The sequence below is a fragment of the Schistocerca cancellata genome, chromosome 3, assembly GCF_023864275.1.
Source record: "Schistocerca cancellata isolate TAMUIC-IGC-003103 chromosome 3, iqSchCanc2.1, whole genome shotgun sequence".
In the NCBI taxonomy this organism is placed as follows: Eukaryota; Metazoa; Arthropoda; class Insecta; order Orthoptera; family Acrididae; genus Schistocerca; species Schistocerca cancellata.
The window spans coordinates 368056206-368072257 of record NC_064628.1 but is presented as its reverse complement, the minus strand read 5'-3'; positions in this window follow the sequence as shown (position 1 = coordinate 368072257).

Sequence of the window (16052 nt, the reverse complement as noted above, 5' to 3'; positions counted from 1 at the left end):
AGCCCCCTAGACTTAGAACTACTTAAACCTAACTAACCTAAGGACATCACACACATCCATGCCCGAGGCATTCGAACCTGCGACCATAGCAGTAGCGCGGTTCCGGACTGAAGCGCGTAGAACCGCTGGACCACAGCGGCCGGCTGCTGAGAATGTGTTCAAGGATTCTGCAGCAAACCGATGTTAGGGATATTGGTCTGTAAGTTTGCGTGTCTGTTCTTTTGCCCTTCTTGTACACAGGAGTCACCTGCGCTTTTTTCAAGCCGCATGGGACTTGCGCTGGACGAGAGATTCGCAATATGCAACCTAGGTAAGGGGCCAATGCTGTAGTGTACTCTCTGAAAAACTTTCCTCATAACTAAACAAAACTATCCATTACACACTAACCAGTTTCAGTTTCTATTCTTCTGCCTATTGCTCCAGCCAGACAATAAGACATATCACACTGATCATGCAATGATTTCCCACTTCTATGTTCATACATTGTTTGGTAATATAAGTACGTTGTTTTTCTGGAAATCTGGTGTTACTCCGATATTTCGTGCATCAAGGGGTCTGGCTTATTGATGTTCCGATTTTAGTGAACCAAATCTAAACGTGAACGTCGTCTTTAGTTGCATTTCAGTTGATGACTGTTGAAATAAATAAGTGTGCTGAAAATTTACTTTCCACGAAATGTTGCAGTCCGGTTGCGAGTCCCATAGTGACTCATAGTTTTCTCCTGAATTATCAGTAACAGCTATACTTTGAGCCCTGTAGATTCCTCCTTAGAATTAGGATTCGAAGCCTACGTCTACATCAATACACATACCCCTCCAGTCGGAAAAGTTTCGACACTGAATTGATAACAAAAATAGAGGAAGTTAAGATAATGGTTTCTATGCTTAGGTGTTCTACATCGTCTCCATCCACTTGAGTATAAAGCACAGGACGTTATAGAGCCGTATGAAACTGCCAGAGAAGTCCTTCTCTGGGATGTTGTTCAAGTTGCACGCCACAGTGGTTTGAAAGTGGGTTGTGTCGTCAAAGCGTTAAACTTTCACGTGGATTTGTACACTTTGTCGTTTTGTGGTTGATTGGTATAGATAACACCAGATCTCATCACCCGTGACGATTCTTTCCCGAAAAGAGTCGTCTGTGTTCTACGTTTCAATCAGGTCGTGGCAGGCGTACACGCGTCGTTGTTGTTGTTCGGGAGTCAAGGTATGCGGGACAAACTTTGCGCACACTTTTCTGTTCTTCAGAACGTTCCGGAGATTGTGTTACACGTTCGATTTAGAGATGTTGCTCCATTTTGATTTCCTACAAAACAATATGTGACGCACTAAGTCTGCACTGCCTGGACACAACTGGCTGGTTGAACGCACATCTGTTGTTCACAGTTATTAGTTCACGCTGACGACGCTTACACTCCGGGACTACAATTAGTCTTGGTACTTTTTGGATGGACGGTGAACTCTTCAAATCACTGACCACTGTTAAGTGCCTGCTAATGGTTCTTCCCGTTCGATTCGCAGTGTGCTGAAGTACAGGGTATCCACAATTAAAGGTCCTGTTTCAAAACGCTGTAGAAAGAGAACCGCTGGTCAGAATGACGTCAAATTTGAACAACGTATTATTGACGCAGGGAGAAACCTCATGGAACAAAAAACACTCAACGAAAATTTTACCAATAGATGGCACTGTAAGCGTCTTAACGTAAAGGCACTACACTACAAATGATAAATGTATTGCAATACGAAAGTCTTTGGTTTGAGCTGCAGATTATACGGTCTGTACGGTTCACAGTGGTGACACTGTTAGCGGGGTAAGCCCATCCACCACGGCGATGTACCACATTGAACGGGAAATATCAGTGTCGAGAATTGTGGTATGAAAGCCGAATGGTCGACTTCGGTTTATTGGGAGAATTTATTAAAGAGCGGTTCATCTGTAAAGAAGACCGCAAATAGGACGCTGATGCTATCTATTCGTGAGTACTACTCGAGTGTTTGGGACCCATACCAGGTCGGATTGAAGGAAGACATCGAAGCAATTTAGAGGCAGGCTGCTAGATTTGTTACCGGTAGCTTCAAACAACACGTAAGTGTTACGGAGATGCTTCGGGAACTCAGATGGGAATTCCTGGAGGGAAGGCAACAATCTTTTCGAGAAACGCTATTGAGAAAATTTGAGAACCTGTATTTGAAGCCGATTGCCGAATGGTTCTACTGCCGCCTACATTGCGAGTAAGAACCACGCAGATAGGCTTTCATAAATTCGGGCTCTTACAGAGGCATAGCGACATTCGTTTTTCCGTCGCTCTATTTGCGAGTGGAACAGGAAAGAAAATAAGTCGTGGTACAGTGTACCCTCCGCCAAGCACCGTACGGTGGCTTGCGGAGCATCTATGTAGATGTAGACGTAATTGTCCTGATGCCAAAAATCGCATAAAAGCAAACTGACATCTGTTTTTAATTGTCCTGGGGACAAAAACCGCATAAAAAACAAAATGACGTCGATTTCTAATTGTTGCGAGACTGCTGCAAGGCATGTTCAATATGCTGTCCACCGATTTCTGCCACAAGCTGAGCTTGAGAAATAGCATGTTCCACAACAGATTGGTGTCTCTCGGGGGTCACGTTCAGAATGCGTTGCTCAGTGTGTGCCTTCAGTCCAGCTACTTTCATAATTGGAGCACTGTAACATGGATTAAGGTCAGGTGATCTGGACGGCCAGGCTGCAGGGAAATGACGCATGATAGTTGTAGCCTTACCGAAATGGCTCTACAACAGCCGCTCACTGGCTTTGCAATGTAGGAAGGAGCACCATCTTACATAAAAACAATCTTACCGACACCTCCACGGTGTTGAAGGATTGGAACGACAGTAATGCACAAAAGACTCTCATAGCGTTTAGCAGTGATGGCACAGGTAACAGGACACGCAGGACTCATCTCCTCGAAAAAATACTGGCGTACGATAACACACTGCTACCTTTGCAGAAAGTAGTACCTGATGATGTGAGTGTGGGTTTTCCGTTGCCCATATTCCGCAATTCTGATTATTGACATGTCCTTGAAGATAGAAATGGGCTTCATTTGTCCACAGAATGTTCCACGGCCGTTCATTGTCCACTTCCATGCGAGCAAGAAATTCCAGAGCGAACGTTTCTCTAGCTGGCAGGTCAGCAGGAAGCAACTCCTGGACGTGGGTCATTTGGTATGGATAGCAATACAGGATGTTTCGTAGGATTTTAGGCCCCTTGCTCGCAGGCATGTCCAGCGTTCAGGCAGTTTCTCGTGCACTGTATGTTTGCAATCCAACGCTTGATCCCTCCTGCAATGCTATGGTCACATCTTCGACAGATGTCGAATCAACTGCTTTCCTCCCCCAGCTAATTGTATTTCAAAAGAGCTTGTCTTTTCGTATTTTGCAATTATTTTCTCCAGACCCTTAGCAGATATCGGACCAATGCCTTTCTTCGCAGCCTTGAGTGTCCGGTACTTTTGCAGGGCTACTCTCACACGTCACCATTATAAAAGATCTTAACCAGCAGTGCTCGATCCTTCATGGAGACAGTTATACAGGGCGTCTCGTATACAAACTGAGGAACAACCGTATGCCGCGCGTCGTTTGTGTGCATATTTTGACATTTACAGCACTGTCCATTGTTTAAATTTTCATTAGTCTTTTTGTTCCATGACGTTTCCACCTGCGTCAATAATGGTGCGCCGAACGGTTCTAGGGGCTCCAGTCTGGAACCGCGCTACCGCTACGGTCGCAGGTTCGAATCCTGCCTCGGGCATGGATGTGTGTGATGTCCTGAGGTTAGTTAGGTTTAAGTAGTTCTATGTTCTAGGCGACTGATGACCTCAGAAGTTAAGTACCATAGTGCTCAGAGCCATTTGAACCAATAATATGGTGCACAAATCTGACGTCATTCTGAACAGTGATTCTTCATCTACAGTGTTTTGAATCCGAGAGAGGTGGCGCAGTGGCTAACACACTGGACTCTCATTCGGGAGGACGACGGTTCAATCCCGTGTCCGGCCATCCTGATTTAGGTTTCCCGTGATTTCCCTAAATCGCTCCAGGCAAATGCCGGGATGGTTCCATCGAAAGGGCTCGGCCGACTTCCTTTCCTAATCCGATGAGGCCGATGACTTCGCTGTCTGGTACCCTCCCCCAAAACAATCCCAACCCAACCCAAGTGTTTTGAAACTGGAACTTTAATTATAGACACCCTGTACTTATATATTCCTAGATTCTTCTCGTAATACAGGTTCTTGAGACTTGTTTGTGTATGCTCAATATCCTTGTACGTGCTATACAGTAGAAGATCCACAGACTTAAGAAACATTGTGAGATGAGGGGAGAAATGCTTTGTAAACAATCTCCATTGTAGACTGACTACGTTTTCCCGGTACGCTGCCAATGAACTGAAGTCTGCCACCTGCTGTTATCTTCGACTGAATTTCTATGATCGTTCCATTCTTTATACCTACTACTTATTACGCAAGATATTTGTGTGAGGTGAATGATGTGATTTGTGACTTATACGAAGCGTGGCCATAGGAAACTACTTCTTTACTTTTAGTGAGACGCAGAATTTTATAGTTTTATACTTTCTAAAGCGAATTGCCAGTCTTTGCACCTCTTTCAAATCTTATCAAGACCTAGCTAGTTATTTGTGCAACTTCTTTCAGATTCTACTTCATTACAGATAACTGCACCTCTGCAGATAGTCGGAGCTTATTATTATACTGCAATTGATAAAAAATGTGAGGCACCCAGAAGGAGAGAAAGACGCGAAATAAAAATTTGGGTTCAAAGAAAGTTTATACGATGTTATTACAGTGATTACAAAATCGTTTAGGGGTCTAAAGTTCCATCCAGGCACTCGTTGGCCTTTCTGAGTTGGCAGTTGAAGACAGCAAAACGAAAGCGGAAGTTTTAAATTTCACATTTAAGAAATGTTTCACATAAGAGAATGTTGCAAATGTACCGCCGTTTGACCATCGAACAGATTCCCATACATAGTAGTAAGCATCTCTGGCGTAGAGAAACAGCTGAAAGAGTTGAAAATAAATAATTCTCAGCGTCCGGATGGAGCCACAGTTCGGTTTAACAGAGTGTATTCTACGGCATTAGCACGCATTTATCGCGAATCTGTCGCCCAGCGCGAAGTCCCAAGCGACTGCAAAAAAAGCGCAGGTGATTCCTGTCTGTAAGAAGGATAAAAGAACGGAACCATAAAATTACAGACCAACATCGTTAACATCTGTCTGCTACGGAATCTCTGAACATATTCTCAGTTCCAATATAACAAATTTTCTTCAGACGTGGAAGCTTCTGTACACGAATCAGCACGGTTTTAGGAAGCATCGCTTGTGCGAAACTCAGCTTGCTCTTTTCTCACATGCGAACTATGGTTGAAGGGCAACAGGCAGATTCCATATTTCCTGACCCCTGGGAAACATTTGGCACTGTGCTCGACTGCAGACTATTAACGAAAGTACGAGCATACGGAATAGGTTCCCAGAGATGTGAATGTCTCGAAGTCTTCTGAAGTAATAGAACCCAACATGTTGTCCTCGACGGCATGTGTACATCAGAGACAAGGGAATCGTCAGGAATGCCCCAGGGAAGTGTGAGAGGACCGCTATTGTTTGCTGTATACATAAATGATCTGGAAGACAGCATGGGCAGCAGTACGAGATCGTTTGCTAATGACGCTGTGGTGTACGGGAAAGTGTTGAAGAATGACTGTAGGATGATACGAGATTACTTAAATAAAATTTCTAGTTGGTGTGATGGATGACAGCTAACTCTAAATGCAGAAAAACGTAAGTTAATGTGGATGAGTAGGAAAAACATACCCGTAATGCTCGGCTACATCATTAGTTGTGTCCTGCTTGACGCACTCACGTCGTTTAAATGTCTGGACGTAACGTTACAAAGCGATGGAAGCATGTGAGGATTGTGGTAGGGAAGGCGAATGGTTTATTAGGAGAATTTTAGGAAAGTGTGTTTCATCTGTAAAGGAGACCGCATGTAGCAAGCTGAGGCGACTTATTTTTGAGTACTTTGGTTCAAATGGCTCTGAGCACTATGCGACTTAACTTCTGAGGTCATCAGTCGCCTAGAACTTGGAACTAATTAAACCTAACTAACCTAAGGACATCACACACATCCATGCCCGAGGCAAGATTCGAACCTGCGACCGGAGCGGTCACTCGGCTCCAGACTGTAGCGCCTAGAACCGCACGGCCACTCCGGCCGGCTTTTAAGTACTGCGTGAGTGTTTGGGATCCGTGCCACGTCGGATTAAAGGAACACATCGAAGCCATTCAAAGGCGGACTGCTAGATTTGTTACTCGTTGGTTCGAGCAATACGCAAGTCTTACGGAGATGTTTCGGGAACTCAAATGGGAATCCCTGGAGGGAAGGAGACGTTCTCTTCGAGGAACACTATTGAGGTCATTTAGGAGACCGGCATTTGAAGCTGACTGCAGAACGATTCTACTGCAGCCAAAATACATTTCGCGTAAGTTCCACGACTATATGATAGGAGAAATAAGGACTTGTAGCGACCACAATTAGCAGTGCAGTACAGTGCAGTTCGGTTCACGAGTGCATCACTCGTTTGTCGCGCCGCAAGTATTTTATTTTACGCGAATAAATTAGTTCCGTTCCGTCCGCCAGAATGTTGTGTTGTGTCCATTACTCCGTGCCGTTTATTCTTAGTATATAGTTTTTCCGTGTTCTTGTTTTCTCCATGTTAATTCTTAAGAACCTTTTTCATACTTAGTTCTTTAGTAACAAGCCAACAAGTCATTTATTCGTTTTCGCGCGAGTCTTGCCTTGACGTACACTGCTTCTAAAAGACGTCCTGTATTAATTGCCGAACGGAAGAATAAAGATCTTGTCATCTCAGCATTGGAGATATCGTTGTGCGTTATTTATTGCAAAGTAGCAGGCTAACTGGTCGGACGGGCCAGAACCTCGCCCTACGGCCAAAGGCTCGTAGGGAAGCATGAAGATAGTCCTTTCTCCCTCAATTTGTCAATGCAACAGGAAAAGAAACGACTGGTGGTGGTACAGAGTTCCCTCCGCCACACACCGTACGGTGGGCTGTAGAGTATGTATGTAGATGCAGATGTACAAAAAACTTGGCTGTATGAGACACTTTGAAGAAAGATGTTGCACTTCATCTGGTTTGGATGTAGGCACTAAATCGATTGGGATGGGTGTCTTAAAGCGGTTGTAGCCTCTCCTGAGGCACGCTGGCCCACAAGTGCTGTAACTGATTCTCGGTATCCTGGACACTGGCCCACACGATTTTTATCCGGGATAGATCTGGGGAACGGGAGGACGCCAACATCAGGCAGGCTGTTCATACAGACACGTACCGTATGTGACCGAGCAGTATCCTTTTGAAAGAAGGTACCCCGATACCGTCACAGGAGAGGTGACAAACGAGGATGCAGGGTGCTTGTTATGTACCGTTGCGCTATCAGAGTTCATTAGTTATTGCCAGCTTTGATCTGAAGTCATACACGATGGTTTCTCACACCAGGTCAGTAACACCACTGTGCCTCTCAAGATCACTGGAGGAACTGGATCTCTCCCCAGGTCTCTGCATATTCGCCAACAACAGATATCTGGGGTATAGCAGAACCGCGATTTATCGCTGAACATAATGCGGCACCATTAATCAGCTGTCCATGCTTCCTGGTGACCGCACCTCTCCAAACGCAACCGTTGGTCTTATGGTATTAACGGCAGCCTACTCATGGGACGATAATTCCTCAGTCCGACTGTTGCTAGTCTCTTTCCAATGATGAGCGATGACACAAAATATTGCAAAGAGACCATTACTTGCTCTCGAATGCCAAGCGCAGATGGGATGGAGTCACGATATGCTTGGCACACAATATGGTGATCCCCCATTGCAGTGATCGGCAGGACCTTGAAGACGAGTAAACTCGCCCTCACGTTCTCATGCACTCTGACATCGGGTCTGTTTCACATCCGAATGCCCACAAAGCTGGATATTGCACGATTAGACGAATCGACTAAATGAAGACCTACAATAAGACCCCTTCCAAACTCTGTCATTTGCTGATAAAGCTGTCTCACACGAATACGCGGCATCTCCGTGTCATTTAAAGTGGTCACTCAACATCCTGCACTGTTCCTTATATACCGCACCAAGCCTGGCAAGAACACTAAACATGAACAACATTATTGCCCTCTGGCGGGCGTCACAGAAGATTGCATCTCTGATCTTTTCATTACCACACATGGTTCTCAAGATGTCATATACGAGCGCCACACAGCTGTGAGAAAATACACGTAATCCAGAACTGAGGTCTAAGTAACTTGGTGGGTAAAAAAGCTTTTTTACTTCCTTTAAAAAAAAATAAAAAAATTAGTGCTGTCACTAAGGGGGATTATTACCAGTGAGAATCACAAGACGGTAGTTCTGGGCGGTTGTGGCGGACTAATACGTATTTATGGCAAGCATTAAGCTAAACGGTGAAATTAACGTTGAGGAATGGCTACGCCACTGAATAGGAGCGAACCGAAGGGGCGTTTGTGCGCTTGGAAATTGATGCGGCTGCGTAAGGAGATGAACATGTAGCTACAAAACCTCCGCCTCGGTTATTACAGTCCGTCGCAAATTGAAAGCAATGAAGACGAGGAGCGGCCCACGTATGATGGCTCCCCCCTCGAGTCGGGCCATAACTGCTCTTCTGATTGGTTCTAAGTACCGCAAAGCATGCTGTTTACAACTTCATCGGGTCCGAAACTGCTGCCGACCTTTCTACGGAAGCATCGTGCGGGCTCCATTAAAATGCTCCGCCTTCTATTACAAGCCAAGAAACAATAATGAAGTGTCCGAAGTAGCATTCGTGTTAGAAGACTAACGGAACGTCTGTTAAGAGTTGTATCGGAAGAAAAGCTTAGGGATTTACACAGAAAATTATCGCGTTTACAATTATCGTAGTATCAGTATTTGATTATTAACGGTTTTTTTTGAATGAAATTCACTGTTTCGGTACGTGGCAACATCTAAACATATAGATAGCCATGACCTCTCAGACGTAAGCTTGGTTCTTATGAATGGAAGGTTTATATTGTTGGTCAATGCATCGTTCTGTTCTTCTGGCACAAAATAAGATAAAAATACCAAATGTTAAAAATTGATGTGTTTTTTAGCAGAATTTTAGGACGAGTTCAGATCGAATACTATTTATGTTAGAAAATAACTGAAGTACTCAGAAAATACTCAGAAAACTCCAAATTAAACACCAAAAATTATGACAACAACACCACTGGAATGTGAAAATATTGGTCGTTGCGGAAGGTAGACCTAGTCCTACATCGAGAAAAATACATCGTTGCATTGCTACAATGAAATAAACAATCACTTATACGATAGTGTAAAGTACATTAGCGTATTCCAGCATATTGTAAACACTTTCTAGTACAAAAGTACTAGACAAATAGATTTTGATATAAATGTCATATAGCAGAGGTGACAAACGGATCACAAAAGCCATGTGAAATTTATGTCATTATTTCATCAGCTTTCTAACGCGTGTAGTATATGGAACAGCAGATAAATTCGCAACACCAGCTGCTCTAACAAAGCAAGTCACGTCCTTACGTTATTGAATGGGTTACAACATCCCGCAATACTTGAAAGTGACCACGTGCTGAAATTGCAGTCACGATAAATAATCGTTTAACATCCTAAACGGAATGATTTCATTTAAAAACCTAATCGTTTACATACCCGCCGATAGTGTGCACGAACGCGAAGGTACACTAACATCCAACAATGTCTTCTGGGAGCTTCACTTGTTGTCAGGCAGTGTAGTTACAGGTCCTGTCAAATAGTAGATGTACCTTGCAAAAGATGGAATAGAAGATTTTATTTTTTAAATTCGGTCATAAGGTTGTAAATATTATTAAACGGAGTTTTGCCAACAAAATTTATGTTGGTTAGTGTTTCCGTAGTTAAAAAAAAGTGAAAATTTCGGACTGTTTTCAGTGTTTTCAAAAAAATCTCAGTTTCTTGAGCGCCTAGCGCTTTGGCTCCTACTTCCTTTTTAAAAGCGCACAAAATCTTTACAAATTTGCTAACTACAACTTTTTTCTGCAACCAGTACGAAGGACGTTACAGTTCGACAAATATAATGGCATTTCAAACTTTGTCCAAAATGACAAAATACCTAGGTTTTGAGCACTTTTATTTCAGTTTCTGTTAATGCTGTAGAAATGCATTATATATTGTCTTATATACTGGAACTGAACATCTCACTTTGTGGTATTGAATTACTCTATGCATATGATTCCTTTGCATTCATCTACTGTGATTCGTGCATCACTAGTCGAAGTCAGACTCCAGGACATTTCAGCAGTGACTCGCGGACATTTATAAAACTATATCATTTACTCTTTATGTTACATACACTGACGGAAACAAATAGCAACACCAAAAAATTAACAAATGTAGAATAATGAAACTTTTTGTCGAGGTAACACATTTAAGTGACTGACGCTGCAAGATCACAGGTTAATGTGAGTGCGAGACAAACGATTGCAAATGTGAAACGCAGGTACAATAATAACCGTTGTAACCGCCAGAATGTTGAATGCAAGCATGCAAAAGTGCGTGAATTGTGTTGTACAGGTGCCGGATTTCAGTCTGTGGGATGGAGATCCACGCCTGTCGCACATGGTCGACCAATAAAGGGACGTTTAATGCTGTTTGTAGATGATGCTGGAGTTGTCGTCCGATTGTGAGGGTATCTGTAAGTGGTTGTTCTTTGGAGGGCGACAATGCCCAGTGGCGCAGAGAGTCGCAAGTAGAGGCAGATGTTGAGAGGCTGTGGAAGGTGTAGGCTGCGTGAGCCAAAGGCGGTTGCGTAGCGAAGGATTTATCTCTATGTTTAATAGTAGTGGTACACAGTTTGAATAATAGCGTGTTAATCTTTGTGCAGTGTGATAAAGGAAATAAATTTAATTTTACCAGTTCTTAATGCGTCTCCATCAGTTAGTACCACACCATTGTATTTAACAATGAACGAAGTCTCGATATACACCGTCAACTACAACAAGATGATTGTAGCATGATAATCACTAATTATCCCATATAATCTCCAAGGAGACGCGAGCTTATACGATGATGTCCCATATGTGCTCGAGTGGAGACAGAGCTGGTGATTGAGCAGGCCAAGGGAACATGTCGAACTCTGTAGGGGAAGTTGGGTTACAAGAAAGGTATGTGGCCGAGCGTTGTCATGTTGGAAAACACACTCTGGAATGCTGCTGAAGAATGGCCGGCTGGTCCCGGCGGAGGTTCGAGTCCTCCCTCGGGCATGGGGGTGTGTGTTTGTCCTTAGGATAATTTAGTTTAAGTAGTGTGTAAGCTTAGGGACTGATGACCTTAGCAGTTAATTCCCATAAGATTTCACACATATTTGAACATTTTGATGAATGGCAGCCAACACGTCGAATCGTTAGATCGACGTACAGTTTTGCAGTCAGGGTGTTTGGGATAACTTCTGATGTCATAGTAAATCGCATCCTAGTCCATAACTCCAGGTGTAGTTACAGTCTTGCAAGCGTCTAGGTTGGTTGCCAACCCTCAACTCTCCTCCTTCTAACAAACACTCGGCTATCACTGGCACCGAGGCAGAACTAGTTTTCATCAGAAAATACAACAGACCTCCAGTCTGCCCTCCAATGAACTCTCGCGCGACACCACTGATGTCGCAAATGGCGGTGGTTTGGGTCAGTGGAATGCACGGTACAGGGTGCCTAGCTCGGAGCTGTCCTTGAAGTAACCGATTTGTCGCAGTTCGTTGAGTCACTGTGGTGCCAGCTGCTGATCATATTGCTGGTGAAAATTTATTACGACGCGCCACAGCCATACCGGAACACGATGGTCTTCCCTCTCGGTAGTGACGCGTGGCCGTCCAGAGCCCGATCTTCTTGCGACCATACATTCTCATGACCACCGCTACCATCAATCCCCGTGGAGTGGCTACGTTCCTGTGAAGTCTTTCAGAAGGAACATCCAGCTTCTCGTGGCCCTATTACACGACCTCGTTCAAACTCAGTGAGCTGTTGATAATGGCGTCTTTATTGCCTTAAATGCACTCGTGACTAACATCAACTAACCACGTCCAATCTCGACGGTAACTAATACTAACGACCGTTACACCGTGTATTTAAAGCAAACCTGATCCGCATCCTGATAGTGGCGCTACAAGCGCCAGTCATATGCGACTGGCGTGAAATTTAAACAGACATCATCTTTCAGATGTAGAAACACGCCCATCCATTTTCGTTTCTGTTGCACAACTCCTTCTTGGTGTTGCGGTTTCTTTCCGTCAGTGTGCATTAAATAACCAGAGACAGTTAACTGAACTATTATTAGCTGAAATAGACAAACTGAAACAGGTTGCTCGTGATACTCGAATGAAGAAACCATGCAATGCAAATGAAACATGGGTAGCTTTATTATAGTTAACAACGCATTCATATTTACCAACAATCATTTTTATCACTTGTGAATGCATGATACATCTGACAGCGTACTTCAACCTTTGACACACTTATGCTAGATATGTGCGTCACTTTCGACGTTTTAATGGACCAAGTTCTTCGGTATCACGAGAAATGCCTTGACCAGTAGAATAAGAGCGGGTCCAAGATCGACTTGTTTTTCCAACAGTGAGTCAGCATATTCCGGTTCGTTGTTTTTCACGTTTGTTTTCTTAACAGTTTTCATTAAATTTACTCCTTTTTCACTTTTTTCATGTAGAAGATAATACATGCAATATTGACAGCTAAATAAAAATTCCTACAAATTTACTCTTATAACTGATCTTTAACGTCATTCAACCGTAAAACATGTACGGCACCTGTATGCAGTTGATATTATATGTCACAGAAAAGAACCTTCACGCATTCTAACCTGTCTGTGTTAGTTGTTACTGAATGTAATGTCAGCGATACTGTATAAGCTGGTCACGATGCGAATTTAGATGTTCAGTTCCAGCGTATAACATAAGATATGAGATACAGGGTGTTCGTATAGTCCCTTTACAACTTCAAAATTTTATTACAACGGCAGTTGTTGAAATATTTTAACAACATTTCTTTTATTGTAGCCAGTGTTTATAAAAGATTTTTTGACAGTGTTTAATAGACCTCTATCTGGGCGCCTTTATTGGCACGAAGCACATCAAGACAGTACTCGATTTCTTGCCATGTTCGCTGTAACATAGCGTCATGAATGGTGGCAATGGCATTACGAATCCATTGCTTCAAGTCAGCAAAGTCCTGTATCTGTGTTTGACACACGATATCTTTTACATATCTCCATAAAAAAAGTCCAAACGAGTGATATCTGGCGAACGCGGTAGTCAAAGAACTGGCCCATCCCTCTCAATCCATCTACCTGGAAATGTTTCATTGAGGAACCCTCGAACGTGCACTCCCCAATGTGGTGGTGCACCATCTTGCCGGAAACTGATAGTTGGTTGTAAGTCAATCAGTTGTGGTGCTGCATATTCGATCAGAAGGTCGAGATAAACATCTGCACTAATTGGTGACTCGTTGAAGAAAAATGGACCAATTATTCGGTTCACATGATTCCACACCACACATCCAATTTTGGACTTTCCCGGTGAAGCTCCCTAGTCACATGGGGTTGTTCAGATCCCCAGATTCTCACATTGTATCTGTTTAATGCCCCAGAAACATGAAAAGTTGTCTCGTCACTGAAACAAACTCGCTTGAGGAGTGCTTCATCCTGCGAAAGGCATTCCAACATGTTGAGTGCAAACTCTGTCCGTTTTGGCTTGTCATTTTGCTCAAGTGTCTGTAACAGTTGCACTTTGTAAGCTTACAACCGTAAGTTCTTGTGGACGACCTTATGCACAGTTGAACGTGGTAGCTGCAACAGTTTGGCAGCAGTGTGGATGGACTTCGTAGGTGAACGAGTGAAGAAGTTTAAAACGCGATCGATGTTTTCCTCGGATGTTCTTGGTCGCCCGCTTCTCCCTTTATCCAACACTGTTCCTGTCTCCATAAATTTTTTTTGCCATACACGGATTGAAGGGTGCGATGGTGGATCTCTTCCATACTGAAGTTTCGTTGAGTGTGGACATCCGATTTTGTCTCAGTAAACCGGGACACTCATTGTGCCTTCTCTTGAGGAGTTGCCATTTTATGGAGGTTCAGTTCCTTCCATCAAAAGAGTATCTGAAACAAAAAATTTTAGTATATATAAAAATTTTAGTGAACAGTTATTACAATAAAAGAAATTTTGTTAAAATATTTCAACAACTACCGTCGTAATAAAATTTTGAAGTTGTAAAGGAACTTTATGGACACCCTGTATTTCTACTATATAAAAATAAACTGAACCAAAAATGGTTCAAATGGCTCTGAGCACTATGGGACTCAACTTCTGAGGTCATTAGTACCCTAGAACTTAGAACTACTTAAACCAAACTAACCTAAGGACATCACACACATCCATGCCCGAGGCAGGATTCGAACCTGCGACCGTAGTGGTCTCGCGGTTCCAGACTGCAGCGCCTAGAACCGCACGGCCACTTCAGCCGGCAAACTGAACCAAAAGTGTTCAAAAAATTGGTGTTTTGCATTTTGTACAACATTTGAAAAGTCGTTGCATTTCGACGAACTGTAGTACCCTTGGTAATGCGTGCAGATAAAAGTGGTATTAATGGAAATGTAGTACCCCTGATATTAAATGCAGATAAGAGTGGTACTAATGGAGTTTGTAGAGAATTTTGTGCTCTCTTAAAAAGGAAATAGACGCCAAAGCGCTGGAAGCACAAAAAAACTGGCCAAGTACGAGCAGGACTCGCGCATTGAAGGTTCCATACAAACTAAATAATCAAGAATCTAAACGATTTTTGCGTGTTTTCGATATAGACGCCGGCTGGATATCGGTGCCGGGAATTTAAAGACCGTATCAAAATCTGTACAGTAGTTTCTCAGAACAGACCGGACAAACAAAAAGAAGCGAGCACGGGACTTCATTTAAGTTATGTAGAAAGAGAAAATTTTATAAAATATTTTTTTGTTTACTTACTAAGACATGACTACAACTTACATTTTATGTTTGTATGCAGTAATGTTTGTCTGACGGGTGATGAATGCAAAGCATGATCTAATGGCAAAAAGATATTTTTTATGTGATATAGCAACAGTTTAACAATTTTCGAAACTTTTTTTTACTTTACTTGTAGTGTGAAACCCTTCTTCTTGCCAAATTTCATGATTCTGCGTCAACGGGAAGTACCATACAAATTTTGATGAGTGTGTTTGTGAGTATCAAAATATGTGACATAAATAGTCATATCTCTTTATTGTATTGGCTTAGAAGCTGAACTTTTTTACACTGCAAATGGGCTGTAAACCTTAGTAAGTGACATAAATTTCATCCTGATTCGCCTGTCTGTTCAAGAAAAAAAGGGGTCGTAACAGATGAACAGACAAACAAACAGGCGGATGTAAAATACAAAAATATTTTTTGTGTTATATAACTGCAAATTAACAGTTTCTGGAGTTTTTCCTTTACTTGTACTGTGAAATCTTGCTTCTTGACAAATTTCATGATTCTACGTCAACCATACAGATTTTGATGAGTGAGTTTGTGAGTGCCAAAATATATGACATAAATGATCGTTTCTTTTGATTAAAATGAATTAGATGCTTTACTTTTTCACACTGCAAAGGGGCTGTAAACCTTAGTACGTGTTATAAATTTCATCTTGATACGTCAATCTGTTCAAGAGTAAAAGGAGTCGTAACAGATGGACAGACAGACAGACGGATTAAACACGACAAAAAATATTTTTTTGTGATATATAATTGAAAATTAACAGTTTTTGGATTTTTTACTTTACTTTTACTTTGAAATCTTGCTTCTTGCCAAATTTCATGATTCTATGTCAACTGAAAGTAGCCTATAGGTTTTGATAACTGACTTTTCGAGTTTTATTTTAATTGAGA